This window comes from Sminthopsis crassicaudata, chromosome 2 (genome assembly GCF_048593235.1).
Source record: "Sminthopsis crassicaudata isolate SCR6 chromosome 2, ASM4859323v1, whole genome shotgun sequence".
Classification (NCBI taxonomy): domain Eukaryota; kingdom Metazoa; phylum Chordata; class Mammalia; order Dasyuromorphia; family Dasyuridae; genus Sminthopsis; species Sminthopsis crassicaudata.
In genome coordinates, this window is record NC_133618.1 from 147,201,189 (window position 1) to 147,221,423 (window position 20,235).

Below are 20,235 nucleotides of genomic sequence, written 5' to 3' on the forward strand. Positions count from 1 at the left end.
CAAATATTCCCATCACACGTTTTCCCCGACAGGGGCGGGGGAAAGGAACCAATATTGTGTATGAAAAGGCTTCCTTTCCCCTTTCCTACGGGTTCTAGAACAGTAAAGGAACCTCCCTGGAAAGGGCAAGCAAGTCAACCCGGCCTGATTCTGTTTGGGAAAGAGAAGGAGAGAGAAAAGAAAGAGGCTGGTTAGCCTTCCACCCACCCCCGCCTCCCTAAATCACCCCTCCCCCCACAGCTGGCCAGCAGCCCAGGTCCAGCCCGGTGGCCTGGGCCCCTCTCCCATCCGAGACACAGAGTTTCTGGCTTTCGTCCTGGCCCCGAGCCTCAGCCCCATACTCGGGAAAGGAAACGCCTAAGCACAACCATTATTATTTTTTTCTTTTCTTTTTTAAACACCAAACTGGACAACCAACTTTGGTCGGGTTTGTGATTCAGCCAAAAAACAACAACCCGACACTTTGCTGAATTCAGTTAGGGGGTTCAGCAAATCAACACGCCTCCTTCCGAGTTTTGGCTCCCAGTGCGGGCAGGTTTGGGCTTAGGTTTCAGCAGGAGGGGAGGGAGGAGAGGGGGCCGAAGTCGTGCGTGCAGCGCATGTGCAGGAGGAACCGGGAACACCAGCACTTATTGAGCGCCCGCTGTGTACCCGGGAGCCCGAGCCGGGAGCTGCTCCGGGGGGAGGTGTGTACGAGCCGCCAACTGCGTGCGTGCGTGTCCGGAGGAGGAGGCGTGGGTCTCGCTCGCGCGGGGCGGGGAGGAGGTGGAGGAGGAGGGATAGGGAGCTGGCAGGGGGAGGAGAGGGGTGGGTTGGGGGTGTGTCTCTCCTCCGCTCCCTTCCCGGGGCGGGAAATCCGGGCCGGGTTGTGGCCGCGGCCGCGTACGTGAGCACTGTGTCCCGGCGAAAGGCTGGCCAGGTGGGCGCGCACGGAGCCAAGGCGGGCGGGCTGCGCGGGGCCGGGCCGGCGGCGCTGGACAAGCGGGGCGAGCTGCGCGGTAACTTCCCACGCTCGGGGACCCGGGGAGTGGCGCGGGATGGCACAGGCCCGGCGTGGCCGGAGCAGAGGCAGACTGGGATGGGGGTCGGGACTGGGGTGGTTGCTGGAGTGGGGGGGGGGTGATGCGGCAGTGCCCCCGACAGGCGGAGAGGTTGGGGGGTTGCCTGCACCCTTGCCTGCCTCCTGCTTATTTCTCCTTTGGTCCCCGACACCGGCTTCCTCCTCCTCTCCAACTTTGCGCCCCTTTTCTCCCCCCCTCCCCCGAAGACTAGCGTTCAAAGGCGCCCCCGGCCCCCAGGAGCAGCGCTCGCTCCTCCCGCCCTCTGCTTCCAATCTCCACCCACCCTCGGGAGCCTGGCTTCTGGATGCCTCCCGCCGCCGGTCCCACCCTCCCTCTCCCGCCCTTCCCTTCGCTCGGGGTCCCCTCCCCGCCCCCATTTTGCTCCCCCTCGGCCCTCTGCCGCGCTCCCCGCTAGCTCTGCACAGTTTCCTCCTTCCTCCCTGGCCCCTCGACTCTCGGCCCGGGCGGGGCGGGGGCGGGGAGGGGGGGGAGTTGCTAGAAGGGAGTTTGTGCCGTGCAAACAGCATTGGAACCATAGAATTCCCCTGCTCTCCCTTCTGGGGGGGAAATCACTCCGAGTTGGAGGTTTTTAACTCCTTCACCTTGGGCTTGGCTCTGAACGTGGGCAAGTGTGGGTGGGGAAGTGGGGTGTGTGTGCTGTGTATCTTAGTGTTTTCCCTGCAGGACTAGGCAGTTTGTAACAGCTAACCCCCGCTCCCGAAAGGGCTGATAGCATTTTGACCAAGCAGGCCGGTCACATTCCCAGGAGGTTACAGTACTGCTTACCACTTTTCTGAAAATGAGCAAAAAGTCCATTCCTTTCGTCAGTCATCTGTAGATTCTGGGTAGAAAAAGCATTTATTAAGCACACTGTGCAGAGAGAGACTCCTGAGAGCATACTCTGGGCAGAGTCCTGGGCTGGAGAAATGGAAGGCCTGGTTCCTATTGTCAAAGGAATTTACAATTCAAGGTTCTGAATTAGGCAGCTTGGCTCCAGTATTTATAGAGTGCCTACTATGTGCCAAGCCCTGTGGGGATACCAAAAAAAGTATTAAAAACCTCAACCTCTACGTGTGTACTAGTTGAAGTAGACAAGGGAAACGGAAGGAACAGGTATTTATTAAGTGCATACTCTGTGTCAGGCACTGTGCTAAGGGCTTTATGGATAAGACCACTGCAAATGATGAATGCATAAATAAAAAAGAACTCATTGGAGTGAGTTTTATCAGGAAAGATTTCCTGGAGGAGGTGAATTTTGAAAGATGCACCAACTGGAAGAGCAAAATAATCCAAAGAGGAGATGGTAAACAAATTTGTTTGTTTATCAACAAGCATTTATTAAGCACCTACTCAATGCCCTACATGCATTAGGCTCTAAGGATACAATGAGAAAAATTAAAATATTTGCTTTCAGGGCATTTACCTTCTATTGGGGAAAGGACAGGTACACATATTAAATAGAAAGTCTTTGTGATGGGGAAGCACCAGCAAACTGGGGGAAGAGATTAGGAAAGACCTCTTGATAAGAGTTGAAGAGCTATTCCTTTATTGAACAAATGAGGGGTACAAAAGAAGTATTAAGGCATAGTTACAATACTTGAGGAACTTATAATCTTATTGAGGAAACCATAAATGTAGCACCAGTTAGCATTAAAAGGCATTATAAAATTAAATATTAAAACATTGTTACCAAAATATGCAACAGCAATTAAAGGAATGGATTGATTGTTATAGGTAAAAAATAGACACGTTATTGCCTCAGTTTTTCAGCAGTTAAGCAAAAATAATACCTAATATATACAGAATATTAGGGAGATATCAATATAAATAAGACAAGTTCCCACCCTTCTTGTAACTTATAGATGAATAGGCAAATGTAGCATCTAAACATGTGACCTAGCCTTTTCCAGATCTAAATTTATAAAACTATAAACTAAGTAACTAATACAAAATAGAATATATTAAAAGAACATGAGACTTGGAGGAAGGTGAGATTTAAACTGGGTCTTTAAGGATAAATGAGATTTCATTAGCTGTAAGGAGGAGGTTGTTTTTGGTGTATTGGGTCTTGTGGAGGTAGAAATAAACATGACTACTTTGGGGCACAGTGACCACCTTGGCTGGATCAGAAGATACCTGTTGAAGAGGTACTTTGGGACTATTTTGAGAAGGGCCTTGAATGCCAGACTGAGATTTTGAACTCTTTAAGTAACAGTGAGCCATTGAAGGTTGTATAGTATATGGGACCAAATGTAAGAGGAATAAATAAGCATTTATATAGCAGCTACTATATGCTAGGTGTGCCTGAGTGCTTTACAAATATTATCTCATTGGATTCTTAAAATAACCCTGGGAGATAGACAGTATTATATCTCCATTTTACAGATGAGGAAACTGAGGCAGATAGGTTAAATGATTTGCCCAGAGTCATACAGGTAGGAAGTATCTGAGGCTAGGTTTAAACTCATATCTTCCTGGTTCTAGTATTAGCTTTTAAACTCTGACTCATTTAAAGGAGTTGTTTGTAGGCTATTCCCCTGAAGGCTTCTAATTCCTCCTTGTGGCTGGGCAGTGATCCTGGTTCTAGAAGACATTCTCAGAGGACAAATTTAAGTTCTGGGTAGGACTTAATCTAGAAGGCATTCCCATTGACAGACTGTATGCTTGTCACCCAAAGATCAGCCTTCTTTGGGGAGGCTTAGTACAAGTTGACAGTAGGAGAATGCAATTTTAAAAATCTATAACAAATCTTGAGGTGTCTATGAGGGCAAAAAGGGTTAGCATCTGCCTTGTCTGATCTCCCTGTACTAGAAAAAGCATTGATCCTTGTATTGCTTTTAGGACCAAGTAGAACAGCAAGATCTTGGAAACAACCAAAAAGGAAAGAGGTTATTATAATATTCTGGGTATAAGAGAATAAAGCCTTGGAGTAGGGTGAAGACTGTAGAAATGGAAAATTAGAGAAAACAGTGACAATGAGTAAAAAATGGTTTTAAACTTGGGAGACCAGGAAGGTGGAGTTACTTTTGGAGGTAATGGGGAAATTAGGAAGGCATGTCTGTTTGGGGGAGGCATGATTGACTTGAATTTTAGAAGTTTCAGCTGTTTGGCAAAGCATTTACATGGAGGGAAATGTTATTAGGCACTAGGAGATGTCAGCCTGGTGAGAGGACAGAACTGCAGATGTCAGTTTTTTGAATGGCATTTAAACTACATGAGTAGATGATGAGCCCTTGAAAGGGAATATATAAGATCTATGGGATAGTACAGCCCAACTTAAATTCATTAGGGCCAAATTTCAGCTTGCTTTTAGCTCCAGACCCAGGTTCAGTGTCAGCTCCCAAAGGATATACCTGGCTGAGAAATGGAAATGAGGCAAGAATAGGAAAGTTAAGTTGAAAAGGAGAGGAACCTAGAGTCAGGAAGCTAAGCAACTGCCTTGGGATTTGGGATTTCCTGAGAGAAAGTTGACTACATCTTTTGGGAAATAGATTAGCTTTAGGTGATCTTGGCTGAGTCCCTAGCATCCCTAAATTCTTAATGTAGGCTTGCAGATCATTGACAACAGTTCCATTTGATCCTATCTTGGGAAGTAGAATTTGGAGATTTGGGTACAGGAAGAGATATTTGGTCAAAGGCAAAAGTTGGTGGGGAGAAAAATAAGTAATATTCCATACAATCTTTGTTCCTTTTAGTCTTTGATTTTGAAGTGTTCATTTTCTCAATGAGAAGATTGTTATAAAAGTATATGTGTATGTTTTTATATATCTTTCATTATGTGTATATATGTGATGTGCATACACAGACATTTATATGTGAATATGCACACACATGATCTATGAGGGGCATAATTCACTAAAGACCTATAGTTAAGGAATCTAGAATTCTTTGCTTTTTCTCCTTTTAAAAATTTGAGAATCCCTATATTGGACTTGGCATCCCACCCAGATTGAAGGGTTGGAAAAGGATCCTAAATCTAGGAAACACTGTAATCTCCAGGGCTGGTGTCTTTCCTGTTCCATACTGTTTGCTTATGAACTGGGATTGGGGCGATCAGTGGCTTAACACAGAGGGGGAACTGTACTTCCTGTGGCCTGAGCTCTGCCAACCTTTCACTAGGTTGATTTAGTATTGCTTAGTTGCTTCCTTCAGTCTCAACTTGCAACATCTGAGAATTGAGGGTTGTGGGGGGGATGTTTAAGAAAAGATTTCGGAGTTGCAGGATGAGCAACATGCTATTCTGTTGTGGGGTTAGATATGAATTTGTGGCTACGAATCCTCTTGTCTTTCTGAGAACAAGGGCAGTGAATTGTCAAGTGAGAAGTACTTTACACAGTCATATGTTACTCAGTATTATGAAAAAAAAAAGTATTACATGAATGGCAAAAAATATAAGTCCTACTGGATTGCTCATTGTAAGGGATTTTCATTCCTGTTTGAGTATCTGTTGCTATTCTTCCTGGGTGTTGTGAGAGAGGAAGTACAAGACAAGAGCCCTACCCTCATGAGCTTATATTCTGATTTGGGTTATCACACTCTGGGACTCAGTTTCCTCATCTGTAAAATGCACAGGTTGGGGTGGATTGTTTCTAAGGATTCAGTGATTCTACTATAGAAATTAAGGGAAAGGGTGGGGAGAACATTGATTCCCTGAAGAGTAGGTTTAAAGTCAGGGTTGAGTGTAGCATATATTTGAATCAAGAAATAGAACTGAAACACTTGTAAATACTAATAGGTAGCATTTATGTTAACCCTTAGTTTGCAAGTTTGCAAAGCAGTATACAGATGTTAACAGATTTAATGCTCACAATAACCCTGGGAGGTAAGTGCTTTATTAAACCCGGCCATTTTTCCAGAAGAGAAGGCTGAGGTCAGTGGAAGTTGTGGACCTGCCCACACAATAAGTGCCTGATGATAGTTTTGATCCCAAGTCTTTCTGATTCCAGGTCCAGTGCCCTAACTATTGTACCATCCAGCTACCTTGCTGGGGAATGATGGGAAACAAAATTAGTATGATTGGGGAAAGCTGCAACATAGAGGGTCTTGAAGGCTAGGCCAAGCTTTATTTGCTTCATCTGGTAGGTATGAGGAAAATATTAGGAGTTCTTTAGTAGTAATTTTTTGAAAACTGGCCTAATGAGAAGGAAAGGAAGAGAAAGAGGAGGAAAAAATGAGAGAGACAGAGAGTGAAAAGAGAAGAGAGACAGATAAAGAGAGAGAGATTGATTGTGTAGGATTGATATATTGTAATCAGGTCAGTGGAACACTGAACAACTGGCTGAGATTTTTGTAAGGTTTTTGGTTTGAAATTTTCATTTTTTTTTTTAAATATTCATTTTTCCAAATTATCCACTCCCTCCCCCCGATGGCAGGCAATCCCATACATTTTACATGTGTTACAATATAACCTAGATACAATATATGTGTGTAAATACCATTTTCTTGTTGCACATTAATTATTAGCTTCCGAAGGTATAAGTAACCTGGGTAGATAGACAGTAGTGCTAACAATTTACATTCGCTTCCCAGTGTTCCTTCTCTGGGTATAGTTATTTCTGTCCATCATTGATCAACTGGAAGTGAAGTTGGTTTGAAATTTTCAATTGAAGTGGTCATTCTAGGAGGATTTGATTTGCACTTTGTATTTTAAAGGGTTGCCTCTTGTGTGCTGAAGTTACTCTTAAGTCTTTCTTTCACATGTTCCATAGAATTATTCTTCTTGTACACCAACTCTGTGAGGTTATTCAGTTGCTTGGTGTGTCCAGATTGCTTGGCATTAGATTTTCAGGAAGTATTCACAAGGTATGAAATTCACCAACTCCTACTCCCCTTCCAGCATGAAAAAAAATGAAATTAGGAAAGATGATTATATGTCCATCTCTCTCTATATCCCTGAGAAACTATTTCATTACAGGGTAAGTGAGGATTGGAGTCATGCAAGGCAGACAAATACAATTACATAAAAATTCAGAGTTTCTTCAGGATACCTGATTCAACCCTAGATTATTTCTGGTCAGGAAACCAGATTAATTTTGCTTTGTAATCAGGTTGGTTTAGAGTAGAACTACCATGGCTGTCTAGAGAATCAAAACTTTTTCAGTGGCTCTAGAACTGATGTCATCTTCCAGATGTTGTGATAGAGGCACATTGTTCATACTGCCATTTGTAAGGCAAAAAAACCTGAGGGTTTTAAAAATTGGATTTTTAAACATTTTCATGAGAATTTTTTAAAAATTACTTTAGTTAAAAATACCCTAACAGTTATGAAGATGGAATATAAAGATAGATCACTAGGAACCAACATGGGTGCATTAAGAACAAATCAATGCTACACTAACTCATTTCTTCTTCTAAAATTTATAAAGTACCTCATTAAATTGTTTAAATTGTTGAAAGGACATAATGTGTTTTGTTTTGAATAAGGTATTTCACAAAATCGTGGTTTTTGTCATGAAGATGACTATAAAATATATGTAGACTGATAGTATCCTTAGGTCAGGATCAACATCTGAGCACTAGCCATGTAGAAATTTTTTTTAAAATGTGTATCTTTTTCAGTCTATCTGTGGCTATTTTAGTTAAACATATGAATTAGTAGCTGGCTTATCACATTAATAGGGAAATGAATTACTTTGAGCAATGGATTGCCAATATATTAGGTAAGTAAAGTCTTAGGATTAGACTACTACTATCCTACCACCACTAGGTTGTTGTACATGGGCCTCTTCTTAGTTGTTGGCCCTATTTACATGTTTCCTCTCCCTTTTCCACCTTGGCTTCCTTCTTACCTTCATTCTCTCTCGTTCATATCTTATAGATGGATGCCCAGGTTCTCTCTGCTTTTCAAAGTGACAATTAGCTAATTTGATTACCTCATGGAGAAGGATCTCTTACCTCCCCAAAATTCTTGATTTAATTCCTAGGCAGCACATACATATTATAACAAGGGCCTTTTGGAGTCAATCAGTAATTGATTTGGCTTTAGTGACATATTAACTTGTATAAATTAAATAGAAAAATAAAAAGGTATAAGTAGGTATAAATAAGATGGTAAAAAAAATTCTGTTGTTTGGAAAAAATATAAAACATAATATGGCTCTTTAAAAAGACTTGCTTTTGGGGGGGCAGCTAGGTGGTGCAGTGGATAGAACACCAGATCTGAAGTCAGGAGCATCTGAGTTCAAATATGACCTCAGACACTTAAATACGTCCTAGCTGTGTGACCCTGGGCAAGTCATTTAACCCCAATTGCTTTAACAAAAAACAAAACAAAACAAAAAACCACTTACTTTTGAAGAATATTATAACTCAAGTGAGTTGTTAATAGCTTTGTTAGGGGAATTCAAAACTTGTTCAATTCAGTAAATTATACTAAAAACATGTTGATTAACAATTCTTTGTCAGGAGAGAGTGATGTTTCCCTAGCAGAGTGGGACAGAATTCTGTATCTGCTCCTTTTTTGTTTACAGTTTATTATTGACTCCCTTAATTTAAAAAAAAAAAAAAAAAAAAAAAGTTCTGCTTACCAGATTGGCAGTAGACTGAAGGTTGAAAGGGCTGGCTAATGACATATTAAAGGTAGTTGAAATGATAGATGACTGAATCAAGATGCAAAATGATCCCTGCAGAATGGAATGTTGGGTTGAAACCAACAAGGAATTGAGCAGACCTAAATAGAATATATCCAGTTCATGTGGCACAAATCTGGGAGGTATTCTCATGTCTAGATCACAGGAAATAAGTGTTATATGGCACTATTATTTTGGTTAAATTACACCTGGTTTATTGGGTTGAATTTTGAGATATACTTTTTAAGATGAAAATGAACAGAGTCCAGAGAAGAGTCATGAGGAAAGGATGGAAGAACTGGGAATGTTTAGAAGAAAAGGAGTTGTAATTAACTTCAAGTACTTGGCAGGCTGTCTTGTAGAAGACAGCTCAGAATTGTAGGCTGTCAGGGCTGTAAGAGCTCTAGAGATTGAGATTAGGACCAATGGGTGGATTTTGACACAACTAAATTTCCTTCCAATGTATGGAGAAAAAAGCTTAAAATATATATATCATCAGAGAGATGAATAACCAGAAAAGAGAAGATCATGTAGTGAGAGACAAGATGACTGATGGAAGAACTTTAGTAATGGGAAGCCTACAACCGCTTTGTACAAACTGTTTAACTTTGGACAACTCTCATTTTTAGGAAGTTTCTTACATTTTAGGAAGGATGTCGATGAGTTTTTGAGAGTGTTCAAAGAGAGGCTACAAAGGTGGTGGAGGATATTGAGTTCTTGCCAGATGAAGATCAATTGAAAGAACTAAGAATGTCTTCTATCCTGGAGAAGTGAAGACCTGGAAGAGTGTGATTGATAGCCATAGTAAAACATTAGAAGGAGTATTATTTGGAAAGTATGCATTAGGCCTACTCTGCTTGGCTCCCAGGTTGAATCTAGGATTATAGATTTAGAACTAGAATCTTAGAGGTCATATAATTCAATCCCTTCATTTTACATATGAGGAAGCCGAGACTCAGAAAGGTTTTGTTGATTTGTCCAGGTGTCAGTAGTGGCAACTGGCTCCAAGTCCATATTTCTTTTTGTCCTTGTCTCCAGATGTGAGCTAAACTAAGGCAAAGTACAACAGAACTACCACTCCTCACCATATATACCTTTGTAACAGATTTGAGTTAGCTTCTTTGGCTGCTGTATCGCACAACAAATACGAGTACTTTATACCTTGAGTTACCTTATAGATGTCACTTCCTTATTGAAATGCATCAGAATATATTGGAATGACTACTTTTGGTCTTGAAGTTGGGAAGATTGGATTCAAGTCCTGCCTCCTGAAAGCATATTGCAGAGAATTTACTAGGTTGGAATAGAGTAGGGCAATTTCCTCTTTAGTCCTAGCTGGCCTCTTTGCCGCTCTGATTATAGCCTAAGGTCTATTAGGGTTTTTTGGCTCCTGTATATGCTACTGTTCACTCATATTAACTTGTCATCCTCTCAAAACCTTCAGATCTTATCTAGCAAACTGCTATCCAGTCAGACCTCTCCTTCTTTTACTTGGGAAGTTGTCTTTTTGAAATTGAGGATAAGACTTCACTTTTATTCTTGATAAATTTTATTCTGCTAAATCTAGCCCAACATTCTAAATTGTCAGGATGTTTTTGGATCTTTGTACTATCATCCAGTATGTTAGGTATCTTTCCTAGGTTTGTTAAAGTGAACCGTGATAAATATGCCTAGATCTTTATTCAATTTTTTTATTATGACAATAGGGAAAGAATTATAGATCCCTGGGACAGTCCACTAGAGTCTGCCCCATGTTTCCCTTCAAGATGTCATTTAATCCTTAAGGTTTGGCGATTCAACTGCTTCCAAATCTATACAGTTAAATAGGTAGACCATCATTGGGGTGGTGCTGTGGATAGAACACTGGGCTGGAAAGCAAGAAGATTCATTTTCATGAGTTCAAGTATGGTCTCAGACACTTACCAGTGTGACCCTGGGCAAATCACTTAAACCTGTTTACTTTAATTCCTCTTCTGTAAGATGAGTTAGAGAAGGAAATAGCAAACTGCTCTAGTACCTTGTCAAGAAAACCCCAAATGAGGTCATGATGAATTGGATATGACTGAAAAACAACTGAACAGATAGCTATTTTCTGTGTTATCCTCAAGGATATCATGAGATCTTTGTCATGCTTTGCTGTAATCTGGGTAAACTTTATCTTAGAGAGCAGCTGCTAGATGGCTCAGTGGACAGAGTACTGGACCTTGAGACGGGAAGATGGGAATTCAGATTTGGTCTCAGACACTTAACTTAGTACTCTGATTCTAGTCAAGCCACTTAACCTGTTTGCCTTGATTTCTTCAACTTTAGGATGGGGACAATACTTAGCACATACCTCACAGGGTTGTTATGAGAATCAAATGAGATAATATTTGCAAAAGTGATACAGTGTCTAGCACATACTGTAGGCACTATGGAAATGCTTATTTAAGTTTCTGATTTGGAAGCAGGAAGACCCATTCTAAACTTACCTCTGATGCTTACTAGCTATGTGACCATGGGTAGGACATTTATTTAACTTCTCTGAATTTCAGTATTCTCATCAATAAAAAGGGAATAATATCAGTAGTACCTTTAGCAGGATTATTGGAAAGGTCAAATGAAATAATATTTTTTCTCATCAAAAAGGAAACAGGCTGGCATGACCTGTTCTTGATGAAGCCATCTTGTTTCTTTATCATTACATTTTCATTTCTAGATGTTTGCTAATTTAATAATTACATTCTAGGATTTTGCTAGAAATTAGATTCAGACTCATTGGCCTATAGTTTGTAGATTCCACTTTCTAACTTTAAAAAGAAACAAAAACCATGGCATTTGTATTGCAGCATCTTTTATGTTTTTTGCATTATTCCAAAGGTCACTGACATTGTCTCAGCAAATGCGTAGCAGTGCTTTTTTTTCCCCTCTGTATCTTGGATTGTAGTTTGTCCTACCTGGTGAATGAACTCATTGAGATTTAGTGGCTAAATGCTTTCATATCACTTCACTTATCTTGGGTTTCAACTCCTGTTTAACCATTTTCTGCCCAATTCTTCCTAGTCTATTGGGAGCCAGAACTCATGTTATATAATGGGAGTGGATTGCCTACAGTCAAAGACTATATTTGCTATTTTATAACTTTCCTAATTAAAGTTGCACCAATACTTTCAGGACACTTTATGTTTGATTTCTTAAGTGGCATGTCATTTCTGCCTCCCTACTTTGTGTATAAGTGGTCCTGCATGTCAAATATGTACTCCTTCCTCCTATCAGTCTGAGGGGATCCTTAGATTCCTTCCAAGCACCCAGCACAGATGCCACCTGATGCAATCCACATGCATTCATTAATTGGTTACTATATGCCAGGCATTGTACTGTAGATAGAAATACAAAAGTGAGAGTTCTGCCCTCAGGGAACTTACATTTTGTCTGGGGGTGGGGGCAATATATTTGGGAAAATATAAACAGAGACTTTATACAAAATAATTTGTATACATTTTCTAGGTAAAGCAGGAAAGGCCTGTTGAGGAACATGATTCCTATGAGGTACACCTTGTACAAAGATATCTTGTATGGATTAGACTGTTTTGGCTGGAATGTCAAACATGAGCAAGAGTAATGCATAATTAGTTGGGAAAGATAGGCTAGACTTTTGATTGTGAAGAGCTTTGAATGTCACACCAGATAGTTTGAGTTTTATCCCAGATGTAATAAGGAGCCACTGGAACTTTTTGAGCAAGAAAATGATAAAGCTTAAATCCATGCGTTAGGAAAATCACATTAGCAACTCTATGTTGATTTGATTGAAGGAAGGAAAGCTTAGATGCAGAGGAATCACATAGGAGCCTCTTGTAATCATCTGAGTGGGAGGTGATGTGGAATTGAGGAATTGTTTGTGGAATGTGTGAAAGGAAATGGCCAGACTTGGCAGTACTGATTGAGGCGATAACATTGACAGTAAATGACATTGGCGGGAACATTTGCCAATTGGTTAGATGAAGGAGGCTTTCCCCCACATTTATTAGCACTCTTTCTTGAAATTACTTTGTATCGCTTTCTATATATTTTGTTTTCATTTATGCATATGATACATCTTCTCTTCTTTTTACCAGAATATAAATCCTTCGAAGGCAGAGACTATTTATTTATTTTTATATTCCCCCTCTATAAAAGTATCTTACATAGAGATGTGCCTAGAAAATTGCGTATTGAATTCAGTTTGTCAATTCTTTTCCCTTAAATAAATGAGTCAGGTATTAGCATTTTGGGAAAAAATGAGGTTATTGGCAATGCTAGTGAATTCTAATCTTATCTCTTGTCTAAATCAACAGTTCCCAAAACTTTTGGTCTCAGGACCCTTTAAAAAAAATTAAGAAGACATATCCTTAGAACCTTTTGTTTACATGGGTGCTATATTTATTGATATTTACCATAATTGAAATTAAAATTATTCTTGTTATAAAAATAGTTTTGGTCCCACAAACCTCCTGGAAAGGGTCTTGGGCACTTAGCAATTTTGTTCTAGAGTCCTTTTGAGTATAAAAGGTATGCTTGGTTTCATTGTTAGAGATATTATTAATTGCTGTAAAAATATATATACATACATATTTATATATATGACTGAATGAAAAACAATATATTCAATCAAATGCTTTTTTTGCAAATTTTTTTAATAAAATAATTGAATAGGGAATTATTGGACCACTAGGTATGAGCAAAAATAAAATATGGAGATAAAAAACTGCAAAGAAGAAAAAGTATAGAAAAACTCTGAGTAAAAATATTTCAAAAGAATGTGACCCTCTGTTTCTTCTTCTATGAAATACGGGAGTTGGACTTTGATGAGCTCGGACATTTCTTCCAGCTTGAATATTCTGGGCTTCTTATTTAGATTATATCAGAAAATAAGATTGTCAATTGATTTGAATCATCAGTCTTTTTTATGTTTTTTTTTTTTTTTTGAGTGGTAGGACAATTTAATTAAATATAGTCTTCTTGCTTCATTTTAAATTTGGTTTACTCATATGATTTATATAAAATCCTTCCTGACCTTTTTCTTGGTTGAACTTTCAAATATGATCCTTAAAAAAAGACAGTGAGCTAGAGAAGACAAAGCACAGGGAATATATTATAGTGAGAAAGCCCTGTAAGGTAATGGGAATGAAGGTTTGTCAAGTCTTAGCTCCAACTTGGGAAATGTTCAGGTTGACTTCTCAGCAAAATGTCTTTCTCTGTTTCTGTCTCTCTGTATCTCCTTCCCTTCTTCCTCTCTTTCTCCCTGTTTCTCCCCGTCTTCTCTTTTCTTCTTCCCTCTCTTCTTTATTCCTTCCCTTTCTCTTCCCTTCTCTTTGCACCTCCCTTCCCCCGATTTTCACTTGAAAACATCAGACTACTGTAGTTAGCAATCTCAGGAATCAGAGCTTCATACTGAGTAAAATAATAATGGGGAAAGAGCTATAAGAAAGGAGTGAATTAAGAAATCACAGCTTTTGGAGAGATGGATTTATTTCAAGTTGAAGTGTGTAAGGAATCAACAGGTATACTTCATGTCCTAGGATAAGCATTAAGAATCCTTGCTGTATTTTAGTTTGCCAGGGCTTTGTTGGAATGCACCTAGTGTTGAAAAAACAAAAAAGGAGCAAGAAATAATAGAAACACATGGCCATTATTATCCATTGAAGGTCAGGAGACTATGAGCTCTTTTTTGAGAGGAGTAACTAGATCTAAGGAGAATTTTTCATAGTGTAAAATTTCATAGACATACATCTCCCCCCCCCCTTTTTTTTTAACTGAAAATGAATTGCTCTTGGTGTGCTGTTTTTAAATTCATTATGTCCTCCATCCAATTTAATCTTATTTTTGTGGTGACTGTCTCCGTGGTACTCAGACTCTTTGCATAGCACAACAGAGATTTCACATATTGGATAGGACAGCTCAAAGTTCTTCTGGTTCCTAAAGGACAGTCTCTAAACATTTTATTACAATTATTTTGCATTTCTGTAAGTCTTTATAATTATGTACTATTTATTGATTTTTTTAAAAAATGCTTGGTCCTATACAATATTTCTTTAAGGCAGGTAATCCATTTTATTTTTAATCTTGTCTGGAAGAGATGAGGTCCTCTATGCTTAAAAATCTTGGACCACTATTTCTGTTTTTAATTCCCAATTCTTTGATGATGAACACTATGGTAATGTGCTACAAATGTTTGAGACTTGGTGATAGCAAAATATTAAGTCTAATGCTGTGCAGCTTTTCAAAGCATTCATATACATTTCAGTTAAAGATTGTAGCTCTATGACAGACTGGTTGGGGTTATCATTATTATCATTTTACCATTTAGGGGAAACAAGACCATTAAGCGACTTTTTCAAAATTTAAAAAGGTAACGGCAACTCAGGACTATAATCTAGCTTTTGTAACTCCAGATTCATTACCTTTTGTTATTGTATACCAAATTGTCTTTATCGGGCCCTCTGAGCTTTCCAAACTCTTAGAATTAAGTGTGTTATTCAATTTGAGTATGTTGGGACCAAGAATTGCTATAGAAGATATGTATGAACTTCTCAGAATGGCTAAAATGACAGGAAAATATAATGTTAAATATTTTAGGGGATCTGAGAAAACTGGGTTACTAATACATTGTTGGTGGAGTTGTGAACTGATTCAACATTCTGGAAAGCAATTTGGAATCATCCCAAAGAGATCATAAAAAAGGGAAAAGGTCTCACGTGTGCAGAAATATTTGTAGCAGCTCTTTTTCTAGTGGCAAGGAACTGGAAAGTTAGTAGATACCCATCATTTAGGGAAGGCAGTTATGGCACATGAATGCAATAGAATATTGATCAGCAAGATGATTTCATAAAGGCTCTTGAAACTAATTGAAATGAGTAGAACCAAGAGAACATTGTACATAGCAACAAGAAGATTATGTGATGATCAAATCTGATAGACTTGGCTCTTTTCAATGGCAAGGTGATTCAGGCCAATTCCAGTAAACTTGTGATGGAGAGAGCCATCTGCATCCAGAGAGAGAACTATGGGTACGGAGTGTGGATCACAAGATAGTATTTTCACCTTTTTTGAGAAAGGAAAAAACTTTCTCATTTTTTTCTTTTTGATCTGATTTTTCTTGTGAAACATGATAAATAGGGAAATATGTATAGAAGAATTGCACATGTTTACTATATATTGGATTATTTACTGTCTAGGGAGGTGTAGGAGGAAGAGAGGGAGAAAAAATTAGAACACAAGTTTTTGCAAAGGTGAATGTTGAAAACTCCCTTTGCATGTATTTCAAAAAAACAAAACAAAAAAAACTATTACTTAAAAAAAAAAAAGAAGGTATGTATGGAATATGGAAGAGAGTTGGAAGAACTCAAAAAGCATTTGGAATATTCCTGTATGATTCCTGTGACACCCCTTTAACATTCTCTCTGTCTCTCTCTGCCTCCTCCTTGAACTAGCAATAAACTTCACAGTTTGCAGGGCTACAGGGCCAGGCATGTGATGTTGAAACAAGATCCTGTGTTTCAAAGCACAGGGTCGACTAGAACCAGATGTGTTCTCCATTGTTGAATTCCCTGCCTCTTTGAATCATGGTGTCAGGTTATTGTACTCCCCCAGCCCCTCCCAAAATAGAAAAACCTAAGAAATCTCCTAAAAACAACACACTACATCAGTATCTCATTGTTTCTTTGGACAAGTTTTGCATTTTAATAATCTGGGCAAATAAATTATACTCTGAGGGATTTTCTAAAGTTGGTATGACTATGGAATGAAATGGAAGAAATATTTATGAAGCATCTGTTACATTCAAGGTATTGTGATAATCTGTAAATATAAAAACCAAAATGATTCCTTCCCAAAAGAAATTTCAGTTCTGCTAGGGGTATTGAACTTATACGAGGAGGGGATTTTGTGTGGCCAAGAACATAGGCACAGGTATATTTAGTATATGTTCAATGCATATTGAGACCTTCTTACCATAGTGTTTCATTCAGCCTCTGAGAGAGGTGGGTAGAAGTAGAGTGCTGTTACTGAAAAAGATTTTTCTGTGCATCTTACAATTAACTCCATTGTCATGGCATGCCAGCTTTCTATAGGACTTTGGCCCCTGTCTTAGAGGGTGTGTAAAGGAAAAAAGCTGGACGGTTAAGCAGCCACCTGTAACTCTTTGTCTAGAAATTATGATACCCACTTTAATTTAAGTGGTTGGGACTCCTAGGAAGTATGGCAAAGATTTTTGCTATTTTGGGGGGCAGATTTTCCACATGGGTTATTTTATTAATTATTTGTTAAAAGGTTATGGTTCTTTCCTCCTTTAATTTTAATGATGCTAAGAAATGAAAAAAACAAAGAAATATTAGAGCCTGAAGAGATCTTAGAGATCATCTCTAAATTTTATAGGAAGCAGAATAACATGTTGTATTTTATATTTTTATCTCTTATCCCTGCTTTGGTAGTGTTTGTACCTTGTCTTTGGATTTGATGGATAATTTTTTGCTTACCTTTTCAGTACTATTCATGATTTTATATTCATATCCTTTTCAGTATTCTATCTTTTCAGGCTGAAAAGCTCCAGACTTTTTAATCTGCCACATATAGCAGTGTTCACCCTCACCTCTTTCCCATTTCTGCTATGATTTCATTTGATCTTCCTAGCTCCATTATGCCTTTTTGGAAGAATTAAAACCACAAACAGACCCTTAAATATCCCCTGCAATATTTATTGTTTTCTTTTTCTGTCAGATTAGCAATCTGTTAGGTGTGAGGTTGTAACTCAGTTGTTTTAATGTGCATTTCTCTAATCAATTATAAGTTAGCAATTTTTCATATAATTATAGCTTTGATTTCTTTAACTGAAAAATGAATTTTTAATTCTTTGACTATCACTTGGAGAATGACATTCTTAAAAAATTGATTCTATTCTCTATATATTTGAGAAATGAGGCGTTTCCCAGAGATACTTGCTATTAAAAAATTTCCCCTCACCTTTCTTCTATTTCTTCCAATCTTGGTTGCACTAGTTTACTTATTTATTTATTTATTTATTTGTTTGTTTATTTATTTATTTAGTTTGTTGTTGTTGTTTTTTGTTTTTGTTTTGTTTTGTTTGGAAAAAAACTTTTAAATTTAATATAATCAAAATTATCCATTTTATATCTTGTAATGCTCTCTCTCTCTCTCTTATTTGGTTATAAATTCTTCTCATTTCCAGGATTGAATATAAAATGCTGTTTGGCATTAACAACCAAACACAACCTGGCTCTTTTATACCATTATGGTCTTCTTATATTTTTGCTCTCCATATACCCTATGATCTAGCAACATTGCCTTCCTTGCAAGTAACACTGTCTCCCCACTGTAGACTTTTTCACTTGGCTGTTGCCCATTTCTGGAATGCTCTCTGCATCCTGGCTTTTCTAGTTTCCTTCAAGTTCTAAGCTACATTTCTACCTCTATGAAAAATCTTTATTTTCCTTATTCCCTCTGATTATTTCTAATTTTTCCTGAAGATATCATGTTGTGTCTCTCATTAAATTGTGAGCTCTTGAGTCTTTTGCCATTACTTGCATCCCCAGTGCTTAGTACAGTGCTTGGCACATAATAAGCTCTTGGTGAATGCTTGTTTGACAGACTATTAGATAATCAGGTTGGCTACTGGAATTTTCCAATCATAACACTTCTTAAAAGACTGTTTCCAGAATCTTAGAGGGGTTTCAGCAGACTTTGAAGTGTTTACTTTTCTTGACGATGTTTGGCATTTCGTTAGACATTTTGCAAGCCCAGTGTAAGAAAAGGCAGATTTCTCTCAGGAAACAGTTGACCATGATTCTTGGGTCTCAGCCTCTCGTCTTTCAGTTTGTATCTATAAATAATTTGGGTTTTAAGTCCTCATATATTTCTCTGTTGTTACTCCTCTGCCTGGTTTATTGTGAAATCTGGTTGGGCTCTGATTCTGTCACTGATAACAACTAGCTTTGTTAGTGTGAGCAGTGTTAGTCTGAGCTCTAGTGTACAGTACTTCATTCACAATGTTGTTTGAGATTCAGATAAACATAAAATGCTGGTTAAATTGTCATAGAGACTAACCCATTGGTTTGGTGCTCCCTGGAGAAATCTTCTGTCTCCCCATAAACTTAGAGATTTCATTGTGTATCCTTTCCTTTAGATTATTTATGAAGATGTTAAATAAGATTGGCCCTATCACCAATTTCTAGTTTAGACAATTGCCCACCTATCTCCTGACATTTGTTTCCTATCTCTTAAGTCAATCTCTTCTCATCAGAGAAAAGCCTTTCCTACTTGTCTCAGTTTTTTTTTTTTGTTGTTGTTGTTGTTTGTTTTTTTAATAAATTTGGTATAGAAACTTGTCAATAACTTGGAATGTCTATGGGATTTATATCCACTGATACCCTTTTGATTTACATGTATATTTATGACCTCAAAGAGCTCTACTCAATTGGGTATAATTTCCTTATAGAAATCATGTTGCCTTTCCCTAGTAGGTTCTAATCTTTATTTGTGTTCAATGACTCTATCCTTTAGGATAGATTCTGTTAGTTTTTTTTTGGTGTATGGAGGTAAAACTCAGTGGTTCACAATTACTTAAGTTGGCATTTCTCCTCAGGCTGGCTCCTTTCCTCCCTTCTTCTACATAAGAAATCCATTTGCAATCTTGGGTCCTTTGGAATAGCAACAGATTGTGATATGTAATTATACACTTTCCCAGTTAGATCCTTAAGAACTCTCAAATGGAAGTTTTCTGGTCCCTGGTGGCATATCTACATTTTTTTTGATTTGAACATTCTGAATATTCAAGACTGAAATTATCATAGGTGCATAGTTTTAGAGTGTGAAAGGGCCTGGAGATCATTTACTTGATAGAAGAAGAAATGGGCCTTACAAGGTAAAGTGATATACCTGTGGTTTCTTCACAGGTAGGAAGAGGCAGAAATAGGATTTGAACTCAAGCCTACTGACTTTAAATCTAGTAATCTTTCCATCATACCATGACAAAGAAAGATTCTAAGCTCTGAGGCTTGGAAAAGGGGCTATCATAGTTGGGTAGCTATAAAGAATGGAGGAGAATTTATGCTCCTTATTGATCTTTGAGACTTAGCCCCAGTTACCTCATTTTAATTCTATTTGAGTTCTAACAGATGAGTAGCAAAGATTAATCCTTTTACTTCTTTATCATTCTGCCCAATGATTGACATCATATAGTGAGCAGCAAATAGTTAATGGAGAGAGAAAAGAGGGGAAAAAGGGAGAATGGGCACATGGAAATGTCAAAGTAGGTAAATCTGTTATAATATAGTACAATTATTTATTCCAAGAGTATTGCAGGCATTTGTTAGATTAATTTTCTCTTGTTAGGGTAAAGTGACTTATTCTTTTCTTTTCAAGCCTTCTAAAGATGGGAGTTTTTCCTCAGAATAAAAATTGCCTCTGAAATTTCCCTAGCACAAAATCCTAATTTGTTATGTAACGGAATATGACTAGTTGTTGTAATAATAGTGTTTTTCTACTTAAGAGGATACTTTGAAAAGAGAAATATTATTAATATTCTCAGTAGAGACTAAGGCAGAAAATTTATTCAGCCTTTCTGTTTCCTTCTT

At 38.3% G+C, this 20,235-nt stretch overlaps 1 protein-coding gene across 3 annotated transcripts in view; it reads left to right on the forward strand.

Annotated features, from left to right (window-relative positions):
• Positions 1-625: 625 nt before the first annotated feature.
• ZNF395 (zinc finger protein 395) overlaps positions 626-20,235 on the forward strand; it is a 67,514-nt gene continuing 47,904 nt past the window's right edge. Inside the window, exon 1 of one of the 3 annotated variants that reach the window (XM_074287584.1) lies at positions 626-686. The gene's annotated coding sequence lies outside the window, so the exon portion shown is untranslated. Of the gene's footprint in view, positions 687-853; positions 999-20,235 lie in introns of those variants that run through there. The other 2 variants (XM_074287586.1, XM_074287585.1) reach the window with 2 other exon arrangements.